At 34.8% G+C, this 27,041-nt stretch overlaps 1 long non-coding RNA gene across 1 annotated transcript in view; it reads right to left on the bottom strand.

Moving 5' to 3' along the window:
* Positions 1 to 12,815: 12,815 nt before the first annotated feature.
* Positions 12,816 to 27,041, bottom strand: part of LOC106470982 — a 32,860-nt gene continuing 18,634 nt past the window's right edge. Inside the window, exons 2-4 of the long non-coding RNA XR_002613170.1 lie at positions 20,340 to 20,407; positions 20,043 to 20,195; positions 12,816 to 16,116 (exon numbers count right to left, since the gene is read on the bottom strand). This is a non-coding gene — a long non-coding RNA (uncharacterized LOC106470982). The remainder of the gene's footprint in view (positions 16,117 to 20,042; positions 20,196 to 20,339; positions 20,408 to 27,041) is intronic.

Below are 27,041 nucleotides of genomic sequence, written 5' to 3'. Positions count from 1 at the left end.
CTTAACCACCTGGCCATGCCGGGCTTATAAGTGTTAGCACTTATAGGCTTAATTTCGTCATCCACCACTACATACATATCAGTCACATAGTGGTTTAGGGTTAGCGCTCATAAGCACACGAACATACATATTTGAGAAGTTCAGTGTTCCAATCTACGCTGCATTAAATAAGTAAATAATAATATGAATGTATAATATTTTAGTTGTGAAAAAGATTAAAAATTACAGGTATTCAATCATCTTCCCTTGCCCTCATCATTTTATCCAAAGCAAGCATCCAATAATTTGTTATATAATCTGAAATGCAAATTATTAGTCAGACATCTTATGCTTAATAATTTGTTATATAATCTGAAATGCAAATTATTAGTCAGACATCTTATGCTCAATAATTTGTTATATAATCTGAAATGCAAATTATTAATGAGACATCTTATGCTCAATAATTTGTTATATAATCTGAAATGCAAATTATTAGTCAGACATCTTATGCTCAATAATTTGTTATATAATCTGAAATGCAAATTATTAATGAGACATCTTATGCTCAACAATTTGTTATATAATCTGAAATGCAAATTATTAGTCAGACATCTTATGCTTAATAATTTGTTATATAATCTGAAATGCAAATTATTAGTCAGACATCTTATGCTTAATAATTTGTTATATAATCTGAAATGCAAATTATTAGTCAGACATCTTATGCTCAATAATTTGTTATATAATCTGAAATGCAAATTATTAGTCAGACATCTTATGCTCAACAATTTGTTATATAATCTGAAATGCAAATTATTAGTCAGACATCTTATGCTCAATAATTTGTTATATAATCTGAAATGCAAATTATTATCGGACTGAAGTCTGAGCACGCACACCACTTCATTCGGTCAGTCTTCTCTTCTAGAACATGTATACCAGTTTAGCAGACATTAACTTTGATTAGGTTGAAACAATTGCGTTACCATATACTACTAAAAGGGTCGTAGATTTACGGTTTCCATTCTACAGAATGCAGAAAACCTGATACGACAACAGGACTTATTTCTATCCGCACCGTGTTTTCAGGACGGCCATATACGCCATGTTCTTGTATGAACCTGTTCTTCCCAAACTCCTTTTATCTCACTACAGAATGAATCACGAATCACTCGAAAGAAAAATAATAAAAAAAATAGTGGTCTACATACTGGGCTCGTCGTGCCATTGCACGGGAGATGTTGTGTGTCTGGCTGTGAGCAGGATGTGCGTTTCTAGTTGTTTGTCCCGAACACAAACCTTGTTGATCACCATAATCCTGATTTGCATGACGAGGAGTGAAAAATGTCCTTCTGTATCAGCACATTTGTATTTTGATAGCCATAATCTTAAAAAAAATCTAATATAGTGTTATCTTACACAAATCTGATTTTTAGCGCTATAAGTTCGCAATTGTTTTTATCATGAAGAATATATTTGGTTGGTTTGTTTGGTTATAGTTAAGCACAAAGCTGCACAATGGAATATTTGTGCTATGGCTACCAAAACCCGATTTTTAGCGTCATAAGTCCGCAGTCTTACGGCTGAGCCACTGAGGGGGGATAGGTAATACATTAGAAGCCTGGAAATAAATAAATCAAAAACCCAATTCACAAATTAAATATATAAAATATAGAAAGCTTGATAAAATACACTCATACGTTTAAAGTTCTTGTACGCAAATAATATGAATAAAATATGGTATAGTCCACAGATATCTTTTGATAGATGTACGCTATTAGGCTTAGATAAATGATCCTTCAGATAGCTGTAGGTAGGAATATTTCATGTTTACATTTCTAAAGCTGGCGACGTAGAGTGAATTATTGAATCACACTACAAATATTTATTTTCAGGCCCGGCATGGCCAGGTGGTTAAGGTGCTCGACTCGCAATCTTTGGGTCGCGGGTTCGAATCCCCGTCACACCAAACATGCTCGCCCTTTCAGCCGTGGGGGCGTTATGATGTGACGGTCAATCCCACTATTCGTTGGTAAAAGAGTAGCCCAACAATTGGCGGTGGGTGGTGATGACTAGCTGCCTTCCCTCTAGTCTTACATTGCTAAATTATGGACGGATAGCGCAGATAGCCTTCGTGTAGCTTTGCGCGAAATCCATAACAAACAAATGTAGCAGGAGTTTAATTTAAGTACAGTAAAATACTGTAAAATTATTAATACGAGTTTAGGTGGGTGAGTGCAGTGTAAAATATTTATTATGCCACCTACAGTGTAGCAGGAGTTTAATTTAAGTACAGTAAAATACTGCAAAATTATTAATACGAGTTTAGGTGGGTGAGTGCAGTGTAAAGTATTTATTATGCCACCTACAGTGTAGCAGGAGTTTAATTTAAGTACAGTTAAAATACTGCAAAATTATTAATACGAGTTTAGGTGGGTGAGTGCTAGTGTAAAAATATTTATTATGACACCTACAGTGTAGCAGGAGTTTAATTTAAGTACAGTAAAATACTGCAAAATTATTAATACGAGTTTAGGTGGGTGAGTGCAGTGTAAAATATTTATTATGCCACCTACAGTGTAGCAGGAATTTAATTAAAGTACAGTAAAATACTGCAAAATTATTGATATGAGTGAGTGCAGTGTAAAATATTTATTATGCCACCTACAGTGTAGCAGGAGTTTAATTTAAGTACGGTAAAATACTACAAAATTATTAATATGAGTTTAGGTGGGTGAGTGCTGTATAAAAATATTTATTATGCCACCTACAGTGTAACAGGTGTTTAATTTAAGTAGAGTAAAATACTGCAAAATTATTAATACGAGTTTAGGTGGGTGAGTGCAGTGCAAAATATTTATTATGCCACCTACAGTGTAGCAGGAGTTTAATTTAAGTACAGCAAAATACTGTGAAATTATTAATACGAGTTTAGGTGGGTGAGTGCAGTGTAAAATAGTTATTATGCCACCTACAGTGTAGTAGGAGTTTAATTTAAGTACAGTAAAATACTGCAAAATTATTAATTACGGCAACGGCTAAATGATTAAACAATATGACGATAAATTAACTATTCAATATGATTATTAGCTAAATTATCTAACGAGTAAATTTGTTTTATTTGTTTATTTATTGTTAAACACAAAGCTACTCGGTGGACTACTGGGGGGAACTCCACCTGGTGTGAAACTAATTAAACTGTTTTTCAATAAGACAATATGAACGCTGTTGGTAAAAAATGCTATTTTAATTAACAGTAAATAAGAAAAGAAATCCTAATAGGTGGCATTTTGATTAGATTGGTTTGGTTCGAATTTCACGCAAAGCTACACAAGGTCCATCTGCGCTAGCCGTTCCTAATTTAGTAGTGAAAGACTAGAGGGAAGGCAACTAATCATCACCACTCTTGAGCTTCTCATTTTACCAACGAATAGTGGGATTAGCCGTAATATTATAACGTCCCCACGGCTGAAAGGGCGAACATGTTTGGTGGAACGGGGATTCGAATCCGAAACCCTTAGATTGCGAGTCAAGCGCCCTAACCACCTGGCCATGTCTGGTCATTTTAATTAACAAGTGTCGAATAACAACACAATTGAATGACTGTGCTTATCTATATATATATACACATACATAGAAATTGTTTTAACACATATCGTGTTAACAATTTTATTTTGTTATCAACTCTCATTAAATTCCCGTGGTGGGCAGAGCACAGATAGCTCGTAGCTCTGTGCTTAACTACGAACAACAATACAACTCATTAAATTTTTTTCACCAACTACAAATTGTTGTTGTTTTTGGCATCATTCATCCAAAATATAACTTTCCTGTTTTTATTTCCAAACTTTTAGCAGCCACCTGGTGTTTATCATCATTGTTCTTGAACTGACAACTTTCAACTTGACGCTTTCATTTGGTAAAAGACACCCACTGACGACTAGAAAGAAGCTCGTGTAACTTTTCCATTAAAGAAATAACAGCCTATTAAGGAGATCAATGCAACATTCCATAAAAGACGCACGAGGAACATAAAAAAAAAAAAATGAGAGAAAATTTCCTTGCAAACGGTTATTTTAGAGGTATTCTTTAGTAAGATTCTCATTAATTTGAATACACTACAGACTGCACGTCAACCAAAAGGCGTCTGCTGAACATATACGTAATTAACGCTGATAATTTGCCCGTTTCCTATTGGTGCACATCATTTGAGAACTTTTTTAACCGTTTTTCTCCCCTGTATCTAGTGCATGTTGTATTGCAAAATGAATTATCGTTGTTTTTTTTTGCTTCAAGTTTGTTACGTCCTTTCAAAAACCTTCCACAGACAGAGGTTTTCTGTTATTTTATGGTAACTTAAAGTCAAATTTTGTGTTGTTATTGCTGAAACTGTATAGGTGTCCTTAATATGCTTCCAATCTGTTTTTTTAATGTTATTTTGAAGCTAAAGAACTGGTTAGTTACACATGATTTCCAGCTTCATGATGGACAAAGAAAACTAAAACACCTAATACAAAATAACTTTCTACCACCAATCTCCTACAATTTTCACAATTCTTTAAGCCTTGTTCTGCATTTGATAAGCAAGACCGTGTGGTAGATAGATAACAACTAAAATTTACTACGTAAAGACTCGGCCAGTTAAGAACGTGTTTAACACTTAATAGCGAACTTTCACGATCTCTGTAGCTTGTGCTCCTTCACTGCTTAGCGACAAGTCATATAACGCTAAAAATCAGATTTCGAAACCCGCGGTGGACAGAGCACAGATAGCCCATCGTGTAGCATTGCGCTTAACGAAATCAAACAAACTGTATCTTGTTTGAACATTTTCATTTGTTACTAAATAAAAACACGTTGTTTTAAACTTTGTCATGGGTTGAATCATATTGCTAGGACTAAATGACGCTAGCTATTATGAATTGCGTTTCTTCTTGATGTACGAAGAAAGCTAGTTCGGATGCGTTCAGATTTTGAACCTTGTTATGCACTTTAAGCACATGTGAAATCCAAATTTTTGAAGTTAGGGATAAAAAAAATTCACCAAACTTATAAGTTCAATGTGTCTGTTGAATTTTGGAGATGTGACATAAAAATGGGGCCCGGCATGGCCAGGTGGTTAGGGCGCTCGACTCGCAATCTGTGGGTCACGGGTTCGAATCCCTGACACACCAAACATGCTCGCCTTTTCAGTCGTGGGGTGTTATAATGTGACGGTCAATCCCACTATTCGTTGGTAAAAGAGTAGCCCAAGAGTTGGCGGTAGGTGGTGATGACTAGCTGCCTTCCCTCTAGTCTTACACTGCTAAATTAGGGACGACTAGCGCAGATATCCCTCGTGTAGCTTTGCGCGAAATTCAAAAACAAACAACAATAGTAACAAACAACGACATAAAAATGGGTGCGTATCGAATTCGCAAAACTTTGGAGTTTTTTTTTCCGTCTTATAAATTTTAGCCAATCTAAGAATCATAACTTCTCTGATCTACATAATAATAGTAACAACTTATTTTGTGGTTTTATATAAAATTAGTTTTAACTGAAGAAGTGAAAAGACTGAAAAAATAATAATTAAAGTATTATTGTGAGCATGAAAACAAAATATTAAAACGTAAAAATATTAAAACAAAAACGATATGGGTCAAAGGTTACTGACTAAAGATAAAACATTAACGGCTCCGAAAATATTCCCGAAATTATCTAAACGACTTATTTAGGAGAAGTTGAATTAATTAGTGTATTGAATATATATATATATATATATAGGTACTCAGTTCTTCTTACATGCCTGTTTAATTCTAGTGACTGATATAGGTACTCAGTTTTTACATGCCTGTTTAACTCTAGTGACTCATATAGGTACTCAGTTCTTCTTACATGCTTGTTTAATTCTAGTGACTGATATAGGTACTCAGTTCTTATTAGATGCTTGTTTAACTCTAGTGACTGATATAGGTACACAGTTCTTCTTAGATGCTTGTTTAACTCTAGTGACTGATATAGGTACTCAGTTCTTACATGTTTGTTTAACTCTAGTGACTCATATAGGTACTCAGTTCTTCTTACATGTTTGTTTAACTCTAGTGACTGATATAGGTACTCAGTTTTTACATGCCTGTTTAACTCTAGTGACTGATATAGGTACTCAGTTCTTACATGCCTGTTTAACTCTAGTGACTCATATAGGTACTCAGTTCTTCTTACATGCCTGTCTAACTCTAGTGACTGATATAGGTACTCAGATTTTACATGCCTGTCTAACTCTAGTGACTGATATAGGTACTCAGTTTTTACATGCCTGTTTAACTCTAGTGACTGATGTTGGTACTCAGTTCTCCTTACATGCCTGTCTAACTCTAGTGACTGATATAGGTACTCAGTTTTTACATGCCTGTTTAACTCTAGTGACTGATATAGGTACTCAGTTCTTACATGCCTGTTTAACTCTAGTGACTGATATCAGTTTGAGAAAATGGTTTGATTTTCTATTATATTTATAGACGCTAAGCATCATAAAATTTGTCTACCGGAAAGTATAAACTGAAATTTTGAAATCTATATATGTATGACACAAATCGATGTCGACTGAAGCTTATTTACAGCTCGAAGTTTACAAAGAGTTAACTTGTTTGTAATACGTACTGACTTGTTTGTGCAAGTATCATTTGTTTCTCTAAAAATATCTATAGGAAATAGTTGTTGTCGCCCGCGGACAAATTTATTCATGCTGGATAGAGCACGTCCAAGGCCAGAGGCACGGGAATAATTTGTTCATTGCTGAAGTTAAGTAAAACTTGGTCGTTTATCTTAATTACGTTCATAATGATCTCGAAATATCATATCGGATGAGGCTCATTTATTAGGACCTTCAAACTTTAGTTTTCGTTGTTTGTTAAGGTGGTACACAGCTTGATTTAATTAAGACACCAACAGAAATAACTATACGACGTTAGTTTACACCCTCCTTGCTTCGTGACGTCATTCCTAGGCTTCCTGGAGCGATTGGACTTGGCGGAGGGGAAAACAAGTAAAGATGTTCTTAAAACTTGTAGTAGCTGAACCAGAAAAGAAGAAAAAAAAAGGGATCCTGTTAATAGGATAGATCCCGACAGAAATTTTAATGAACTTCAGCAAAGCTTGTGGAATGTTAAGACTTTTACCTAATTAAATAGTGTCACTGTTAAGTGATTGATATGTCTCTGTTACAAACAGCCAGTTAATTATGTCGTCACCATTTTGTTCTGTCGAGGAAAATGAGTGTGTTAATACAATCAAACGGAGTTCGTAGTTCACCAGGAAATCGTGTTCTTCAACAGAGTTCGTAGTTCACCAGGAAATCGTGTTCTTCAACAGAGTTCGTAGTTCACCAGGAAATCGTGTTCTTTAACAGAGTTCGTAGTTCACCAGGAAATCAGGTTCTTCAACAGAGTTCGTAGTTCACCAGGAAATCAGGTTCTTCAACAGAGTTCGTAGTTCACCAGGAAATCAGGTTCTTCAACAGAGTTCGTAGTTCACCAGGAAATCAGGTTCTTCAACAGAGTTCGTAGTTCACCAGGAAATCAGGTTCTTCAACAGAGTTCGTAGTTCACCAGGAAATCAGGTTCTTTTATTGATGAACACCATTTTTATGATTACTAATGAAATAAAGAGATATAAACTTCCATTCCCACCCCCACCCCCCAGGTGGTTAGGGCGCTCGACTCGCAATCTGCGGGTCGCGGGTTCGAATCCCCGTCCCACTAAACATGCTCGTCCCTTCAGCCGTGGGGGTGTTGTAATGTGATGGTCAGTCACACTATTCGTTGATAAAAGAATAGCCCAGGAGTTGGCGGTTGGTGTTGATAACCAGCTACCTTCTCTCTAGTCTTACACTGCTAAATTAGGGACGGCTAGCGCAGATAGGCCTCGTATAGCTTTGCGCGAAATTCATAACAAACAAACAAACAACCCTCCTCCTAAAACTCGGGTTTTAATTCCTCCAATAAAGAGCGTTCTGAGATGAAGTTATTGTTTTCTGTTCAATATTTTTCAGTAAAATTATTACAGTGTGTTTTAAATCCAGTTTTATAATGAGTACAGCACCTAAAGAAAAGGTTTAAAAAGTAAATTTTTTGATGAAATAAGAAAAAAATTCCTAAAATAAATTCCAGTCTCGAAAAAATAATCAAGTATTTTTTATCTCAATGAATATAATAAACTATTTCTCAAAGTTATAATTTAGTTGTAACTTTGTTACATTTATAGATTTATTGGAAAGGTTTATAATATATTTTCTTTTGGATCATGGATAACTTAACAACAGCGTTTCAAATTAACGTGCCACCCAGTGGCCCAGCTGTATGTATGAACGCTAAAAACCGGTTTTTGGATACCCGTGATGGGTCATTTGAAATCTCAGTTGGGTTTAATTTTGTAAGTAACGATTAAGTATTTATACGTTCACCTAAATCAAAACTAGTTCATTCATCTTCTTCGAAACTCTGCACACCTATTACACGTATCTGTAAGCGTGTTTAAGATAAAAGTTTCAAACGTCAAATCGTGCAAACACCTACACATATAGGCTTACGTGGCTCATTCTAACGCACGACAGGACTAAGTACCAAATAAATAATCATTATACATTACTTAAGCCTCTCTAAAGATGACTAACGCACACAAGAGCTATGTAATCACTTGAAATTACAAGAGAAATAACTTGAGTTATGTGAAGCACGTTAATATACAGTAAAGAAATACTGGCGTTGTCTGCAACGTCATGACTGGTTTCGTAATCATAAGATTGTCGTTTAAGAAATGTCTGTTTGCTTGTAGTTAAGCATAAAGCTACACGATGGGCTATCTCTGCTCTGCCCACCACGGGTATCGAAACCCGGTTCTAGCGTTGTGAGTCCGAAAACATACGCTGTGCCATTTGTCGTTTATGGTTTGTCTTAATATTCCTATCACGTTTGTCACTTCGTTGCACTAAAATCAATGGTTAAGTTAGTGGAATTACAACGTTAAAATCCGGGGCTCGATTCCCCGCAGTGAACACAGCAGATAGCCCAATGTGGCTTTGCTCTAAAACAAATATACCACCAATGGTAAATGTCTGGAGTAGTTTGTTTAACTCAGGTAAAAGTGATCACTGTAGTACAGATTAGTACATGTAAACGAGGTTATTCGTACTTTATAAGAGGGGTGGACTATACTTTAATGAAGTGGCGTCGGGTCTTGGGTAACATGTTTAACATTTCTATGTTTGGTTCACGGCCGACTCCCAGCCATTCGATACTGAAATGTGTTCAGGAGAAGCTTGTTGTTAGAGGATATTGTTACAGCTCTTTTAAAGGTAGATTATTAAACGATATAGGAACACACCATTTGAAAACGAAAACTGTGAATGCTATATATGGAAGCAAAAGAACTTATATAATAGAGCGTTTAGGAAGACAGTCGTATCTGAATAAATACCAATGTCAATCTGGAGCAAATCTTATTTACATAAAACGAATACTATGGTTACGAAAGAGAATCCTTCGACCCCTTTCCCCAAAAAACCATTGCGAAGCCACTTGACATGGCTCTTATCATCGCTAACAAGAAATAGAAGCTGAAGAAGACTCACAGGGTAAAAGTCCAAAAATATCGAACATCTATACAGCTGAAGAAACTGAAATCCCAGTAAATACATTCGACCCCACATCTGTCAAGTCCCTCAATTCAGATCCAATTGAACTTTGTACCTTTGGTTTTCTTAAACATGTTTTAAAAAAAACAAAATCCACATACGATGGATGATACCTCGAAAGTTTGTCGAAGTATTGGTCCAAGATTGAGTTCACCATCCTTTGCAAAATCTTGTTACAATGGAAATTGTGGCAACAGTGTGAAATCCTGTCCATCCAAGCAGGAACGATCGACGATGAGGAAATATCTCTAAGCACAACAGCAAAGGATTAAGGCATTGGTTTTCTAACTGTTATTAACTCTCAGCACATTAGTATACAAATATAATATTACCGTGAAGTCGTGAAAGAATTGTATGGATATGGAATAGATGTTATCAATGTATGTTAAAAGACTGATATTGTAAGAATTATCATATACACATGAACAGTAACTTTTAGGTTATTTTTTGTTGAAATAAAGCATTAGTACAGACAATGTTTTATCAATTTGGATTAATATACGTGGCTCAGATGATATGGTGATGATTTAGATTCATCAAAACTTAATATTTTAAGCCATTAGTAACATTTCTGTCCTGGAACTCTACTGTTTATGTACTGTTCTCTGTATAGTTTATGTACTGTTTTCTGTACAGTTTATGTACTGTTTTCTGTATGAATTCGTTTTCTTGTTAGATTGAACATAAATTGCAAAACGTCAGTGATGAGAAGAGAGTCCAATCCTGATGAGTCGCTTCTCCAATCCTAATCAACCCCTTCTCCAATCCTAATCAGCTCTTTCTTCAATCCTAATCAACCCCTTCTCCAATTCCAATCAGTCCCTTCTTCAATCTTAATCAACCCCTTCTCCAATCCTAATCAGCCCTTTCTTCAATCTCAATCATCCCCTTCTTCAATCCTAATCAACCTCTTCTTCAATCTTAATCAACCCCTTCTCCCATTCCATTCAGCCCTATTCTTCAATCTTAATCAACCCCTTCTCCAATTCCAATCAGCCCCTTCTTCAGTCCTGATGAGTCCCTTCTCCAATCCTAATCAGCCCTTTCTTCAATCCCGATCAGTCCCCTCTACAATCCTAATCAACCCCTTCTCCAATTCCAATCAGCCCCTTCTTCAGTCGTGATGAGTCCCCTCTACAATTGCAATCAACCCCTTCTCCAATCAATTTGGAACTAATGTTAATTATAAAACTGCCTCCTGGTGGCTCAGTGATAAGTAGAGGTAAAAATCTGGTTTCGAAACCCGCGGTCGGAGGAAGAACATTTGTAGTTTTATACCAAACAAACAAACACAAAAAATTACAAAACTAACCAGTCAAGTTTTATAGTTCGAAATACACTATTTATGTCCAGTTTAGTCATGAACGCAAACTTTAACAATTTAGTTGAAGCAATTAACATAAGCTGTTGTCTTAGGTGTTTTCAGTTAGTTATGAAAATCGGTAACTCAAATATCCTTATATTGCGCCTATTACGTGTTTCATGCACATACGTTTTCAATGGCGGTTTTACTATAACACACGACGTCTTCGAAAGCTCAGAACAATGTAACTAATGGGATTAACTTTATCAGCTTTCATAATGATTAAACGTACTGTAATCTCAAAGTATATGATTGAGACAGGCGATGCGTTGCGCAGTTCTCTTTTTTTAAACAAACTGTCAAGTTTTATATTGATAAATACATAAGTTATTTTCAAGCCTTTTCGGACTCATTCAACGCTAGGGAACTCTGAATTTTGTTTCGCACTGCTGTACTAAAAACTTTCAGCTGCTAATGTAAAAACCTCGATAGTATTAGTAACGTTTAATAGAGGATTAATCCTATTCGCTCTGACTGTCATCTTAATTTTACATGCAGAGATAAGTGGACACACCTTTTTTTTGTTTTTCCTTGAGATCACTTAACATAACGCTACTTACCATCTCACAGACCGAAATTTAAACAGCTCTGCGATCCTACAGTAAAACAACAAAGTTACTTACCATCTCACAGATTGAAGTTTAAACAACTTTGCGATTTCACAGTAAAACAACAAAGTTACTTACCATCTCACAGATTGAAGTTTAAACAACTTTGCGATTTCACAGTAAAACAACAACGTTACTTACCATCTCACAGACTGAAGTTTAAGCAGATCTGCCATCCTATAGTGAATGAACAGGTAACCCATCAGTAGGATGATTCTTCATTGACTTATTGAATATTCTTTCATAACACAAGTCTACCCGAGGTCTCAGAATAGATAAGAAATAACATCAAAGTAAGTTAAAATGGAAGATCTTACAGAGATAAAACATTTCTGATAGAGTTCTTAAATTTTTCTTGTTTCTTTAATAAAATGTAATCTTTCTTACGTTTGAAGGAGACAATGACAGCAAAAATTAATCTTGGTGTATTATTTTAAATAATGTAGCATCTTAAGTTTTTGAGTTCAAGATTATTGAACATAAGAATTATTTGAAGGAACTGAAATTAGCCCGATGCGATTTATAAATGTAGGCCTAGAATATGTAGAAAGTTCTAAATATGATGTCTTGAAAACCTGGTAACTTCGAGGAACATTTAAAAGTGACACATCAAATGTAAATACGTGTGGGCTAATGAATTAGCTGAGCTAACAGTAAATCAGCCTGTTGGTAGAGTGCCCGTTTCAGTGAAGTATTGGATTATTATCAGTTATCGCGTATATTCAGTTAGTTAATCGAACAGGTGTAAAATTGTACAAGTAAGTTTATTTTTACATTAGTCTAGTACAGTTTAGCGGAGTATTTCCGTTGGAACGTCATTTATATACGTAGGTCGACAAGTTATAACAGTGTCCCAAGCTTGTAGAAATACGGAGGAAGAAATAAGCTAATTTTTCATCATTACATTTACTGGACTTCACTAAATAATTTTAAAGGACCAGTCCAAATAAAGGACAACGGTACAACAATATTGGTAAATAAGTGTTTTTTGTTTTAATGAAGAGAGAATGCTTATTTTTAAAATAAAATACGAGCATTTTTTTTTGTTTTTTTTAACTAAACTAAACTACACTTTTTTTATTATTATTGACATTTCCAACAATGTATCTCATTAGTAACCCTAGGTTAAACAGTGCAGCGGAAAATACGGAATAAGTCAACACATGGCGGTGAAATAAAGAAAATATTATGGAATACACTTTACTAGAATGTATTCGTTCATGCACAAATTCAACTTCGCTATTATGTCTATTCAATACTATGATGTTCTTCATTTAGACTGTTTGTTGAAACTCATGTATACACTCTGGCATTTCAGCTAATTGTCACGTTTTACACTGACGTGTCGAATTACTGCAGTACAATAACCTCGTGCGTTCGTCTGCGTGCAGAACGTCTTATCGTACTACCTGAAGGCATAAGTAATGCTCTCGGTAGAACAAGCGATTCTCCCGAAAACAAAGTTTGTAGACAACAAAGTGAGGATTGTATTCCAACTAAATGTTCTAAATCGTGCACTTATTTATCAGCCAATCAAAAGCATCACATAAGAATCGTGTAACTCCGTATTTCTGTATACAGTTGAGATAGTACGGGAACAATGATTTCTGATTGAAAGCAATATACAGAAATCTGTGAAATACGTTATACAATATTATTTGATTTTATTATAAAGACGTTAGTAAATATTAAGCACCAGATCGTACTTATCGTCATTACATCCGAAACCAACAATACTTATCGTTATTACATCCGAAACCAACAATACTTATCGTTATTACATCCGAAACCAACAGTACTTATCGTCATTACATCCGAAACCAACATTACATATCGTCATTACATCCGAAACCAACAATACTTATCGTTACATCTGAAACCAACAGCCCTTATCGTCATTACATCTGAAACCAACAGCCCTTATCGTCATTACATCCGAAACCAACAGTACTTATCGTCATTACATCCGAAACCAACAGGACTTATCGTTATTACATCCGAAATCAACAGGACTTATCGTTATTACATCCGAAACCAACAGTACTTATCGTAATTACATCCGAAACCAGCAGTACTTATCGTCATTACATCCGAAACCAACAGTACATATCGTCATTACATCCGAAAACAACAGAATTTGGTTTTCTTTTTTCAGTTTATAAACTTTGCAGAGCAAACTGGAGAATTGAAACCATGTTAAAAAAAAAACTATCAGTCACACTTTAGAAAAATAAAATATTTATATTATCTAAGCCTTACCTTTCAGCCTACATCTTTCTCAGTTTATATTTAGATGTGACGTTCCAACTCTTGAGAAAGGCATAAGCGAAACGTCGTTTTTTTGTGTGTGGAATGTGATTACTCTCATTTTTGGAGACAGTTTTTCATTCTCGTCATTCTGTTTTTGAGTATTAAGATTAAGGATCATACATAGAACAATGTTGATATTTAAGTCGCCCTAAATCCACGTATTTTAAGGCTCGTGCAACTAACAAATGTTATTAAAGTTCTGTTAAACAGTACGAGATAATTTGGTGTATTTTATTTACATTGTTTTGTATGAACCAATGTATTGTTATTAGAAAACAAAGAAAAATGTTCATTATAGTTTTTTTTCTCAGTATTTTATAAATAATAATATTTCTTCGTTTTCAAATTGAAGGCACAAATACTATTTAGGGTTCGTACGTAACTCCCTCTTCTGGCTTATAATGTAACTTTATTCTCCACGTCAATAGAAAGGATTTATAGTTTATCAAACCGATCGAAATCTTCGTATTATGATTTTTTCTTTGCTACAATACATCATTTTTTTTAATGTTTTAATACAACGTTTTTTTTTATGTTATCTAAGGACAGCGAGACATGGGAAAAATACCGTAGTGTTTTCAAGTTTTTTCTGTGTAAGTCCAAGCATGTTTGTTTTGAGAGAACAGTGAGAGATCAGCGATGTTACTAATAACTTAAGCCTTACTGCTGTAAGCTTATACCCTGTATGTTGACAATAAATACTAATGTGTGGGAATATAACAAGCTATCTAAAATCACAAACGTCTAAAATAAAATTGAAAATATGGACACGCTTCTGTCTCGAACTAATGGGCTGAAGGTTACTTAAAATAATATCATTTTCTCCCGAGCACCAAGGGATTAAATGTGAGAAATTCTGATGAAAGTAAACATGCAAGTCAAACTGTCTTGAATGTAAATGAATTTTTGCCAACCACGTGACTCAAATTCACGTAGTTTCACGTTTAACAATAAGCTTTTATGTGACTTTATACACATCTATCTGGTAAATACACTTTTTTAGCTTATAAGGAATTCTAAATGAGTTAAAATCCGACATTTTTTCTTTAGCGTATCAGCTAAGCCCGTTTGAGAGAGAGATGGATTGACAAAGGTGGACTGTTTTACAATACAGCACCAATCCCATGATTCTTCTATACTTGCCAGTTTTACAGCACCAATCCCATGATTCTCCTATATTTGCCAGTTTTACAATACAGCACCAATCCCATGATTCTCCTGTATTTGCCAGTTTTACAATACAGCATCAATCCCACGATTCTCCTGTATTTGCCAGTTTTACAATACAGCACCAATCCCATGATTCTCCTATATTTGCCAGTTTTACAATACAGCACCAATCCCACGATTCTCCTATATTTGCCAGTTTTACAATACAGCATCAATCCCACGATTCTCCTATATTTACTCATTTTGATTCTCAACGTCAATATGAAAAAAAAAAAATACGCGTCAACAACCACCTTATACAGTGAATTTCTGTTGTTCTATAAAAACTGTTTTTTTTTATGATCAGTCTCCTACATCAACTTTCACTCCAAACAACCAGTTTGGGATACTGTAAAGATGAACATCAATAAAATATATAATTTACAAATACATAAGAAGTAACATGGTGCGATAGAAACATAACATCTTACCCTAAATATAATACAAATACACAATATATACCCTAAATATAATAGAAATACACAATAGAATAGTAGATATATTACCGAGTCACCAAGTCGCTTTAGTTACTTCATATGATAAGCTATAATAAAAACTTCTTAAATTAAGATTAAAATAATTATCCAATACCTATGTAACACTATTATGATAGCCAACAAGAACTAAATTTGTTATTCATGAGCTGTTATCCGGAGGTATCTCTCATGTTACCTATCATTCTCTTTAATAGATAGTCCAAGACTAACACCTTTACGATATCATTTTGTTTTACAGTTCTCTATAGAGATGCACAGGGACTAAAAAAAGTCACTGCGTTAATTTCAACAGTAACAGTAAAATCAACGCGTGTCCAGAAACACCTAATCCTGCCAAACAGGATACACTGTTACAGTAGTCCGAATCGCAAGTACAAATTTTTCTCTTCCATGCGAGTTTATTAGAAACTTCACAGTTCAATTCTGCGTCTACGTCTTTCGGGACACAGTTTCTTCTCCAGTGTTCGAGGATTCCTGGGAAAACAAAAAAAATGGGTATTTAAAATTATTAAGAAGGGTTTAGATACCGACTTAACTTGATGGAGCTGAGACGAAAAAAACAAAACAAAAACAAGACTGATGATTAATCAATAACATTTTCCAAACTGTAGAAATCAATAAAAATCGTCAGAAGATAAAATCATTTTTAGGCTAAACATTGTGAAGTTGTGGTGTTAAAAAAGCTACAAAATGGACTATCTGAGCTATCTCCATCTCGGAGAATTGAACCCCGGGTTTTTAGCATTCTTAGCAACCTTACACACCGGAGAATTAAGCCTCGTGAAAGCTGAGAAACCTGGTAAAGATAATGGTATTGTCAACCTAACCGACACCTGAAAGACCCTTAGTAGTTAGGTTTAGTCATTCCTAATTTTGAAATAGATACTAAAGTGAGTACATTCTATTAGTAGCGTTCATCGCCACAAGTGCTTTGCCTTGATCCTGGAACTGAATGATTCGATTGACAACAGACTCAAACTTAGAATTCTGAGAGTATTCAGTGACATCGCTTCTGGAACCTTAGACTTTGTTCCGCAGCTCGAAATTTTAATTTTGGCTAAGAGTGGTCCAAATCCGGTGAACAGGCAGAAGCAGATAGGATTTAAAAACTGGATTTACTCAAGTGGACACTTGACTAAAACATGGTCCGAAAAAAAAAAAAGATCCCAAAATTTACAAACTTTGGAAAGAAGACAAGTTTAGAATCTGACTAAGGGTGGGTCCAGAAAATATATAGACATAAGAAAAGGTCCTAAAGCAGGCATACACAATAGACCACTTGATGAGGATAAAGGAAAGAAGAACAAATAAACGCTTAATCGAAGGGGTGTACAAAACAAAAGAAAGCCAGAGAATACAAACACGCTCTGCCTAGTAAAAGACAATCACACAGAGAGGTAGTTGAAAAATACACGAGAAAACAGGGTACTTGAAAAGACAGGTGCTTACACAAAACAAACACAAGAGGGAAACACGTCTGAAATTAAACCAACAAGGCTGGCTGGTTTAACTCTGCTATAATCTAATAAATAACGCTTGCATATTAGTGCAAAGTTTATCAGATTCTAAATTATTAGGACAGATTAAATTAAACCAACAAGGCTGGCTGGTTTAACTCTGCTATAATCTAATAAATAACGCTTGCATATTAGTGCAAAGTTTATCAGATTCTAAATTAGTAGGACAGGTTAAATTAAACCAACAAGGCTGGCTGGTTTAACTCTGCTATAATCTAATAAATAACGATTGCATATTAGTGCAAAGTTTATCAGATTCTAAATTATTAGGACAGGTTAAATTAAACCAACTAAGGATAGTTGGAAAATAAAGCTGTAAACAATCTGGAGCAATTAGTCAAATCGCATCAACAGATTTTAAGGATTTTTCCATACATTCTATCCAGAAAAGAAACAGCAACAGAAGCAGTACAAAAAAAACAGCAACAGAAGTAGTAATAAAAAACAGCAACAGAAGTAGTAATAAGAAACCAGCAACAGAAGTAGTAATAAAAACAGCAACAGAAGTAGTAATAAGAAACAGCAACAGAAGTAGTAATAAAAAACAGAAACAGAAGTAGTAATAAAAAAACAGCAACAAAAATAGTAGTAAAAAACAGCAACAGAAGTAGTAATAAAAAATAGCAACAGTAGCAGTAATAAAAAACAGCAACACAAGCAGTAATAAAAAAACAGCAATAGAAGTAGTAATAAAAAAAGAAACAGAAGTAGTAATAAGAAAAATGGCAAGAAAAATTCCCATATTATGAGCATAGACAAGATTAACATTCTGTATTAAAAACATTTGGTTAATTCCAAACATCTTGGCCATGTACTGCAATGAAAATATGTAATGGAAAATACCATAAAAACAACAACAAAAACGAACACGATTTTGATACATAAAGACATTTACTGATTGTGTGAGAGGCAGCGTGGCTCATTGGATTTCCAGTTTTGGAATCATAGTCAGATGGTTGCGAGTTCGAGGCCGGTTTACGTCGTGCTGTTGTATTCTTGCACGAGCTATTTCCCCCCACTTCTTTCAGTATACCCAGCTGTATGATAAGTACCAGCTATTGACTAGGGGGTTAACCTGCGATGGAATGGCACCTCGTCCGGAGTGAGGGGGGAAGAACGTATTCTTAGCACTAGATCCTATGTGTCATCTTGGCATGAGAGGGATTTGTATTTTTTTGTTCTATACTTAACATGTGAACAGATATTTCTCCAAACGTGAATACAATAGAACGAGAGTTTTCAAACTTTTTTTTGGTGGGCCTCCATTTGAAAATATTTCAGGATGTGACTACTCACCTCCCCACACACCTACACGTAGTGATAGCAAAATACTATACTCTTTTTAAAATATCCGTAATCGCATAGTCCCCACCCCCCACAATAGCCTTGCGATGATCCCCTTTTGGGTCGGGACCCGAGGTTGAGAAACGTTCAATTAGAAAAATGCTCTAACTACACATCGAATTCCAGTTTAAAACCCACTTACATGATCAGAAACACATCTTCTAAAGTTTAATCTACATTCGCTCGTGATGAAAAAACAACATTCATTCATGATGAACAAACAACATTCATTCAAGATGAACAAACAACATTCATGATGAACAAACAACATTCATGATGAACAAACAACATTCATTCATGATGAAAAAAACAACATTCATTAATGATGAAGAAATAACATTCATTGATGATGAACAAACAACATTCATTAACGATGAAAAAACAACATCCATTCATGATGAACAAACAACATCCATTCATGATGAACAAACAACACCTATTCATGATGAACAAACAACATTCATTCATGATGAAAAAAACAACATTCATTAATGATGAAGAAATAACATTCATTGATGATGAACAAACAACATTCATTAACGATGGACAAACAATATTCATTCATGATGAACAAACAAAGTGTAATGGACAGAAACTGCCTAGTTCAACGTGACACTTGTGAAGAAAGTCTTGGAGGCCTGATCAACAAAAGTAGTTGCTGTCTATTTCACCTTTGTTTGTTTGTTTTACAGCAAAGCCAAATTCGTGGGGAATCGAACCTCAGATTTTAGCGTTGTAAGTCCGTAGACTTACCGCTGTCTCACCGAGGGAACACCTTTGTTTGCTCATCAGGAATACTGTGTCTAGATCATCTATAAAAAGAATACAGTCATCAACATATACAATTATGTTATTATGTTCACATGACCAGGTAATTAGGGCAGTCGACTTGCAATCTGAAGGTCGCGGGTTCGATTCTCCGTCTGTCCAAACATGCTAGCCCTTTTCAGTCGTGGGGGCGTTATAATGTGACGGTCAATCTCACTATTCGTTCGTAAAAGAGTAGGCCAAGAGTTGGCTGTGGGTGGTGATGACTAGCTGCCTTCCCTCTAGTCTTTCACTATTAAATTAGAGACGGCTAACGCAGATAGCCCTCGTGTAGCTTTTCGCGAAATTCTAACCAAACTACACACATATATATATATATATATACGTTAATCAAAATATATCGAATCTTCAATTTACAAATACAGTGGAAGTTATACCGTCAAAGTTAGCAAGTTGTTCTGTCTTATTCTCGTCTAAATTAAACTTGTAATTTTCTTGGTTCATGATAATTGTTCGGGTGATTTGCTATGGTTTTTAACTTATTGTTCCTAATAAGACGTTCTTATATTTAACTGCGAAACCCACATTTATTCGATGTAACGATGGTCATTATAATTACGTTTCTAATTCACTTTAATGTCATTAGTAATATGGTGCATTAGGGATGATGATATTAAGTATGTCATACATAGAATGTTTTAGTTGCATTCTGGGTTGATTAATGACCAATGCGCATGCTCCAATTCTCTTACTAACTCCAAAAGCTCTTACCATTCGAATCCCACTGAACGAATATCTCACACCCATGGTCACACTCGTGCGTGTACACCCTCTGGGGGTGAAAGTTGTCGTCTGTGCAACGGTCTGTTACGTTGTTTCTGTCATTCGGACTCCAGCTACAGAGGTAACACTGGGTGGCTAAACCTGAAAGACAGACGCCAGTTAAAGACGAGTTAGATGATACAGCAGACATAGTTAGTGTTAACTAATCCAATATAGCTGTATATATATATAAGACAATGTGGTGGATCACAGTTTACTTTAAAATAGAATAAATAAGGAGTTTACCTTGAGGTAAAAGTGGAAGTAACACCATTAACACCATGATCCATTTCTCCATTCGGGCTTCTTAGTCTCTAGGATGAAATAAAAACATTAAAACATAGAATATTGTGAATTTCCTTACAAGGTGTTTCCGAGAAGAGTCAATACAAGACAACTTTAGTTTCATCACACGCGCAGAAAACTCATATTTTGTGACACAAAATAACCCCTAGAATGAAATGTCACCTGACCACAAACTTCTGAAAGCAAGAATAATGGCGATGTATCTTAGATTAGATTGGTTTAGTTTGTTTTGAATTTCGCGCAAAGCTCCACGAGGGGTATCTGCGCTAGCCGTCCCTAATTTAGCAGTTATACATTAGAGAGAAGGCAGCTAGTCAACACTACCCACCGCCAACTCTTGGGGTTACTCCTTTACCAATGAATAGTGGGAATAATTGTCACATTAGAATGCTCAAATGGCTGGAAGGGCGAGCAGATAAGAGGCAGACAGGAAATTCTATTTTTACATATACAACTATAGTTTGAGAACCGTTACAAATAAGCCATTAGCAGTACGATTAGACATTTAATCATATTTTTTCAACATTTATTAAATATTAGAATTTTTTTTTCAGTAATGCTCGTCAATGTCACCCCGCTAGGTTTTTTGATGCAACTTGGTTTATAACTTCTGGTATTGAACAAACGGATCAGACACAAATGATAATGAAATGGTACTTTTACACGCGAACGACGTTTAAAAAGTGTAGTAGCTTAACATATGGGATTGTATAAAAAATAGAAACATCCAGCTTAATGTAATAATTCCCCACAATTTTTTTTTACTTTTTACCGTTTTTCTTATTTTTTACAGATTTTTGCAGATTTTTTTACTTTTTTACAGATTTTCTTACTTTTTTTACAGATTTCTTTACTTTTTTTTACATATTTTTTACTTTTTTACAGATTTTTACTCCTCGTCACTATAAAAACCTTGCATTTATTATTGAGAAAATGAGAGAAGGGAAATAATGATTAAAATTACAAACACCACCTAGACTCAATCTTGCCCCCAAGTGGCACAGCGGACTTACAACACTATAATTCGGGTTTCGATACCCGTGGTGGGCAGAGCACAGATAGCCCATCGTGTAGCTTTGTGCTTAATTACAAACAAACAAACAAATAGACTCAATCTTTAATTCGGACTGATAAACATTACGAAATATATTCGTTACTTTCGGCCATAGGTTGGGCGTGGAGTGTTGATTAGAGTACCGGGCTGCGTTCCGTCAGGTCCAAGGTTTAAAAGTATGTTATGCTGCTTAAAACGTTCCGTACTTTCAACTGTTATAAAAATTACGGTAAATTTCGCAATTTGGTTACCAGTAGTCTTGTAGGCGGTGGGGCTGCTAACTAGTGTATTTTATCCAAGAGAAAGGTATGAAGCAGAATAAAAAATTCTTAAGACAAAAGCTTGCTATAGAAACTTTGTTTTCAATTTATTATTACACTTATCAGCTCGTGTGGGATAAGAACACAAATATGTTTCTCAGATTACTTCGCCGGCCTTGTCTGAATAGAATTGTTTTTATACAAGTACTATGATTCGAACCCGTGCGACACCACAAATTATTCCCCGCGCTTTAAGCTGTGGTTGAGTTATAAGAGTGAAAGTCAATCCACTAGTGTAGTTGGTATGGTGTTGCTGATTTGCTGCCTTCCTTTTGGTTAGTAGTTTAAAATTAGGGATGCCACGGATTGCCTTAATAGCTTTGCTTTAAATACAAACATAAGAATGATAAGATTTATTTTCTGACGTCATTTTTAAGAGTGGCATCTGAACAGAAAACATAACTATTACGTAAAAACTCTTTGTACAAAATATTATACTGTGACCAGTCTCTAATAATTAGCCCACCAGGATTGTGAACCAGAGAGTTCATGGTTAGCGTCCCTTTTCCCCCAAAACCAATTCCCACTTTGGTGTCATAATTGCGTTATAAGAGTGAAAGTCAAATCCCACTGAGTGATCCGACAAGAGTAGCCGAAGTGCTTACGATATATGACTTTTCCACTTGTCTATCATCTTAAAATTACGTATGGCTGTTTACACAAAGCCCTTGTATAGGTTTGCACGAAAATTCTAAAGCAAACAGAAAACAAAAATTACATTAGATAACATACATGACCAATTCAAGTTGAACGACTCCGTAGAAGAAAGACGAAATGGCACATCGTAATTTCAAAGTTATATCTAAACTTCAACCAAACCACGTTTATTTATGAAGACTTATCGATCTTACTCTATTTAAGAAATCAGGTTAAATACCTAAAAGGATCCACAAAAGCTAACTGTATAAACATTATATGGAGTTTTCTTTAAGAACCTGAATTACGTATATTATGGTTTTGTTACTAATATGTATTGAAAAACATATCTGTGTGAAGCCTAACCAAAAGATGTATTTCAAGTAAAGCAAACCTGAAAAGACGTTTCTCCATCTGGACAATGCTCTATTAGATAATAAACGTTTCTTATCTAGATAACCGAAAGGTTATTTGTTTGTCAATGCGAAAAAGAAAAGGAAACTCGAATCAATAAGCACTAAAAGAAGAAGAAAAAAATGTTAAGCTAAGTTTGTTTACCTTTAACACAAGTAAGGGCATTTTTAGGTTTTCCACTAATAAATATGTTTTAAGACGATGTTTTTTTATCGATAGCTGAAGAGTTTTGCTTAGCTCCAAAGTATTCTGGTAGTGAAAACAAACTGAACTAAAATTGAAGTTTGCAGATAGGCAGATATGTGGTGGCATTAGATGGTAATATCTGGATGTTTTTTTTCTTGTCCGGTCTACCATGGCCAGGTGGCTAGGGCGCTCGACTCACAATCTGTGGGTCGCGGGGTCGAATCCCCGTCCCACCAAACATCCTCGCCCTTTCAGCCGTGGGGGCGTTATAATGTTACGGTCAATCCCACTATTCGTTGGTAAAAGAGTAACCCAAGAGTTGGCGGTGGGTGGTGGTGACTAGCTGCCTTCCCTCTAGTCTAAATTAGGAACGGCTAGCGCAGATAGCCCCCTCGTGTAGCTTTGGGGGGAAATTTGAAAACAATCAAAACAGTTTCCTTGTCCTTCTTCGACAGAGAAGGATAAGCTAAGAAAGAGAGTACATTAAATAGATTTAAACTTGACAAACGAATTACAATCAAATGTAGTGTATCAGTGTAAGATAATTTAAGCTATCTATATCTAGTTTTGCATTAACTTAAATGTTCTCCGCCTTAATTGTGGTCCCATAGTGGGATAACGGTAAGTTTACGCACTTCCAACGCTAAAATCCAAGGTTAGATTACCCGTCCTAAATAGAGGTCAGATAGCCTATTGTGTGTCTTTGAGCTAGAACGAATCACACACTCATACGCAGAGTATTAATTGTAAGATTCCCCATAAAGTAAATTAGATATCTAAAAAAAAACATTCTTGTAATATGGATGTTATAAAAAAAATATTCTTGTAATATGGTTGTTATAAAAAAATATTCTTGTAATATGGTTGTTATAAAAAAAAATATTCTTGTAATATGGTTTTTATAAAAAATATTCTTGTAATTTGGTTGTTATAAAAAATATTCTTGTAATATGGTTGTTATAAAAAATATTCTTGTAATATGGTTGTTATAAAAAATATTCTTGTAATATGGTTGTTATAAAAATATTCTTGTAATATGGTTGTTATAAAAAATATTCTTGTAATATGGTTGTTATAATAAAATATTCTTGTAATATGGTTGTTATAAAAAACATTCTTCTAATATGGTTGTTATAAAAAAAATTGTAATATGGTTGTTATAAAAAAACATTCTTGTAATACGATTGTTATATAAAACATCTTGTAATACGGTTGTTATTAAAACATTCTTGTAATACGGTTGTTATATAAAACATCTTGTAATACGGTTGTTATTAAAACATTCTTGTAATACGGTTGTTATATAAAACATCTTGTAATACGGTTGTTATAAAATCATTCTTGTAATACGATTGTTATATAAAACATCTTGTAATACGGTTGTTATAGAAAGAGATTAACTGCACTGTTTTTTTTGAAAACGTATTTTCACACAAATCTTTCATTTCGAGCCACAATGGAGAAATTAAGAAGAATGCGGAAAAAACCGTCTACAGTTAACTTGTTTTTATAACAGTTTTTAAGCCTTATGGTTTTCCAATATTTCCCGCTGGCTCTCGGCGTTTAAAGTGTAATTGTGATACGTTTCACAAAGGAATCAACAATAGTATAATTTGTAATAAATTACAACCATAACGCCAACCAGCGTTGTTTCTCACAGTCCTTCACATTCTCTGACCTCATGAGCCATGCCCTATTTAAAAAGCGTTTGGATGTCAGTCATTCTCGAGATTCAATTAAAATGTTTTCCACATGGTTTCTTCTCTGAGAATATTCGCATAATTATCTTTCAGCTTTGTCTGATGAAACCAATTCTCTTATATGTACAGATCGATTAGAAATCTTTCGTTGTGTGCTTGATCATGTTTTCATTCTTTTTGGTATTATTAATACAACAGATTCTTTTGATCTATGGATTGTTCATGCAAGCTTTTAGAAAACAGGTAAAACAAGGCTAGAAAGAGGGACACACTGTGAACTGAACTACGTGTACTCTACAAGGCTAGAAAGAGGGACACACTGTGGACTGAACTACGTGTACTACAACAAGGCTAGAAAGAGGGACACACTGTGGACTGAACTACGTGTACTCTACAAGGCTAGAAAGAGGGACACACTGTGGACTGAACTACGTATACTCTACAAGGCTAGAAAGAGGGACACACTGTGGACTGAACTGCATGTACTCTACAAGACTAGAAAGAGGGACACACTTTGGACTGAACTACGTGTACTCTACAAGGCTAGAAAGAGGAACACACTGTGGACTGAACTACGTGTACTTTATAAGGCTAGAAAGATGGACACACTGTGGACTGAACTACGTGTACTCTACAAGGCTAGAAAGAGGGACATACTGTGGACTGAACTACGTGTACTCTACAAGGCTAGAAAGAGGGACATACTGTGGACTGAACTACGTGTACTCAACAAGGCTAGAAAGAGGGACACACTGTGGACTGAACTACTTGTACTCTACATTGGTTAATATCACAGCTTTTCCATTGTCTGGCAATTAACAAATTTTCATATGCAATCCAATTTTGTAGCTTCAAGCAGGAAGAAAAAAATGTTTTAATAAACTGGTTACAAAAGGTGATTAAATAAACCAAATGGTTTACTGGTTGTAAAATAGTCCTTCTAAATCTGTTGTTTGAAATTATCTACGTCAATGAGCAATCCAAAGGGGGTCTGCGTTGATAAAGGTTGAATTTCCATATTACATTTAAAAAAATATAGAAACAATACTATGTTGGATTAAATAAAAGAACGTTTTAGCTGAAGACTGAAAGAGATCATTTTTGTTATTGCCGCCTGATTAACACAGTAAGGTAGTTTTTACCATATTATGGTTTTTTTAACACAATCAGGTACTTTTTTATCACAGTAGTTTTTAATACAGTAAGGTTGGTTTTTTTAACACAATCAGGTAGTTTTTTAACACAATAACATAGTTTTTAACATAGTAAGGTAATTTTTCTTATACAGTAAGGTAGTTTTTAACACAGTATGGTTATTTTGTTAACACAGTAAAGTAGTTTTTTAACACAGTAAGGTGGTTTTTAACACATTAAGGTGCTTTTTTAACACAGTAAGGTGGTTTTTTAACACAGTAAGGTAGGTTTTTAACACAGTGAGATGTTTTTAACACAGTAAGGTGTGTTTTTAAGACAGTAAGGTAGTTTTTAAGACAGTAAGGTAGTTTTTAACGCAGTAAAGTGGGTTTTTTAACACAGTAAGGTAGGTTTTTTAACGCAGTAAGATGTTTTTTTAACACAGTAAGGTAGGTTTTTTAACACAGTAAGGTAGGTTTTTTAACACAGTAAGATGTTTTTTTAACACAGTAAGATAGTTTTCGTTTCGTGAAGGGATCCAATGTTTTTTTAACATAGTAAGATGTTTTTTTAACATAGTAAGATGGGTTTTTTTAACACAGTAAGATAGTTTTCGTTTCGTTAAAGGATCCAATGTTTTTTTAACATAGTAAGACGTGTTTTTTAACACAGTAAGATGTTTTTTTAACACAGTAAGATAGTTTTCGTTTCGTTAAGGGATCCAATGTTGTCATATAATTAACTGGCAAACGAAATTCTCCCCTTGGCGGCTCAAAGGTAAGTCTGTGGACTTCTAACACTAAAAATCGGGGTTCAATACCCGTGAAGGGCACAGAACAAATAACAAGTTATTTTGCTTAGCGTCTAACAACAACAACAAAAAAGATGAAATAAAACTCATAAATCTGGAGTCTGTGGTTAGGGATTAATTTTATAGACAAGCTTTGAAAAACATGTAGATAATGAAATAGGTAAATATTTAGTTTTTATTCAACGAGTTTTCAATTTTATTATCTTTCGTACAGAGCTTAAGGGAAAGTCTCAAATATTTTATCGTAAAATTAGACCCAAATACCGTAGTTTCGTTTGTGGCAACAGATTTGAATTCTACCAGATCAACAATTACATTAATTAGACCCAAATACCGTAGTTTCGTTTGTGGCGACAGATTTGAATTCTACCAGATCAACAATTACAT

This window comes from Limulus polyphemus, unplaced genomic scaffold (genome assembly GCF_000517525.1).
Source record: "Limulus polyphemus unplaced genomic scaffold, Limulus_polyphemus-2.1.2 Scaffold4335, whole genome shotgun sequence".
In the NCBI taxonomy this organism is placed as follows: domain Eukaryota; kingdom Metazoa; phylum Arthropoda; class Merostomata; order Xiphosura; family Limulidae; genus Limulus; species Limulus polyphemus.
Note: the sequence above shows the minus strand (reverse complement) of the source record. Positions and strands in the feature narration are given on the sequence as shown.